This window comes from Cucurbita pepo, chromosome 1 (genome assembly GCF_057944985.1).
Source record: "Cucurbita pepo subsp. pepo isolate OVF chromosome 1, ASM5794498v1, whole genome shotgun sequence".
In the NCBI taxonomy this organism is placed as follows: Eukaryota; Viridiplantae; Streptophyta; class Magnoliopsida; order Cucurbitales; family Cucurbitaceae; genus Cucurbita; species Cucurbita pepo.
The window spans coordinates 15,888,561-15,891,024 of record NC_141798.1 but is presented as its reverse complement, the minus strand read 5'-3'; positions in this window follow the sequence as shown (position 1 = coordinate 15,891,024).

The following is a 2,464-nucleotide window of genomic DNA, read 5'->3' as shown; positions in this document are numbered from 1 at the left end:
ATAGGTGCATCATGGAACTCGTCTAGGCCTTCACATGGTCGGATGGATGCCACTTGAGGGTCACTGCTTTGCTTGTCGCAACGTGAGGGTCACAACCTACTACTCTTCATAGTTAGGTTGTGACATTCTCCCCCACTTAAACTAGTTATCGTCCTCGATGATTTACTTGGGGGCACAATCACTCCATGGATTGTGACACTCTCCTCCACTTAATCTCGACATCGTCCTCGATGACAATCTAACTTCGAACTTGCTGTTGACGAACTCATTGGAAATATGTGCTTCAAAATGAATAGGGAAACTATGAACTACTTAAGAGTTATCCCATTGATAGACCATCCCTTGGTCTCTGAGACTAGCAATATAAGCACGACAAAACAACTGCAATATGGTTGTGGGTTATTCCCTCTAAGGCCTCCCTCGCCCTTCTTCAAACTCAACCCATGACTCACTAGACAAACCACAACAAACTAACTAGCTTTGGCATATCCTCACCTAGGCTAGGGGGAGCGCACCCTAAACTTGGCCACCTTGGCCTCGCTCATCGTATTCTCTAAGTCGCACACAACAGGGCACCACTCGAGATGAGGCGTGTAAGCCAACCACAACATTTACTCATGTGGCATAACCCTCATAGTAGTGATGTTTGAAAGCTTATAACACAACCTCGTGCTAGCACTACACTTCAACTAACTCTTCAACTGATCACCTTCATGTGGCAATCGCTGCCTTGACACTTCTTTGGTCTTCCTACAACTTCATTTCTCTTTGCCCCTATCTTATTTATGTCTTGTCTTCTCTTCAATGTCTACTTTGTGTGGTGTGTTGGATGATGCACCGTTCTCCCCAATTGCATCATGACACTCGTCTAGACCCTCGAATGCCCGAATGGGCGCCACTTGAGGGTCGGTGCTTTGTTTGTCGCAACGTGAAGATCACAACCTACTCTTTTCATAGTTAGGTTGTGGCACAGTACACATGAATTAGTTCATCCACTCTCCTAGTCTTGGCTTGCACTTCGGCTCTGTCCTTACAATCAGCTTGTGCTCGATTCGACAGCTTCCCTCAGCTTAGCTTGGCTAAAAAGGCTTTGTTTTGTATTGTGGACTCATTTTTTTCGTATTTGGAAGCGTTTGAGGTCAGTAAGGAGACTATTTAGTCAATTTAAGTCATTTTTGAATTAAATAGGGAGTTGGGTGAAATTAGGTTCATTAATGTGTGCTAATTGTGACGTTGTGGAACTCCATAACTGGAATTGGACTTCGACCAGCAAGGTTAGGCTAACACGTAATATGTGAGTTATCTGTGTTCTTTTTTGTATTATTATATGTTTATGACAAAGGAGATGTAAGCCAACGAAAGGGATCATGAGGGACAATGCCTGAAGGAAAATGGGTCGAGAACGGCGACCACACAAGTTATAGTTGTCTTTTTGAGGAGAGCCAAGTCAAAGTTGGCTTTTATAGCACAAGTCATACGTACCTAAGTTTTATTTATTTATTTATTTATTTTTGTTACAAGTCAAAATTAATAACTTAATGGCTATCTATGTCTGCCCGCTTTGATACTTGACCATCTCTTTACTCTTTGGAATTCCTACTTTTATCCCCAATTAGAATCCAACCGAAAGGGTTAAAAAAAAAAAAAAAAACCTCTCATCTTCTCGACTCTTCTTTAACATCACAAGTGTCTATCATCATATTGTCCGATCTCTCCTTACGGCTAAGAAGCTACACCCAATAATCAGCCCTTTGATGCTTCTCTTTCTTTCATTGTAAATGTACATCATCTTCCTATGTTCTTAGTTGCATAAAAACTAATTACTTTCTTTTTTATAATTTTCTTTACAAAGTACACTAGATCCATTTCTTATACTATGAAGATACTTGTTAGTGAAAGAATGAGTGATTGAATGGTTGATGAGAAGATTGTATTATGTAGAGCAAAAAATCTATATATATACAGAGAATATAAAAAATATTAAAAAATTTACCTAAAAATCGGGTAACAAACCAGTAAACAAATCAAAACTAAATCAAATCAAAACTAGATCAACTCCAAACTATGAGGAGATTTAATCCAGTAATCTAAACAAGTACGCGATCTTTAACACTCCTTGTTTAGACGCTGTGAACTCTAAGTTTTTTCTTGAACACCCATCTTACTCCAATTATCTTTCTGTTTAGAGGTCGATCAACCAACTCCCAGGTTTTGTCTTTCTCGATCATCAAAAGCTCTTCCTCTAACAGGTACATCATCAACCAAAGCATCTTGTCGTTCATCTTTAGACTCTTCTTGTCGTTCATCTTTTCGAGTTGCAGAAGATGAAGGAGCCTGAGTCGGTGAAAGAGTACTCTGACAGACTTCTCAGCATTGCCAACAAGGTGAGATTGCTTGGTTTTGTGTTAAATGATTTCAGGATCGTTGAAAATCTGCTAGTCATCTTCTTTAACACAAAACCAAG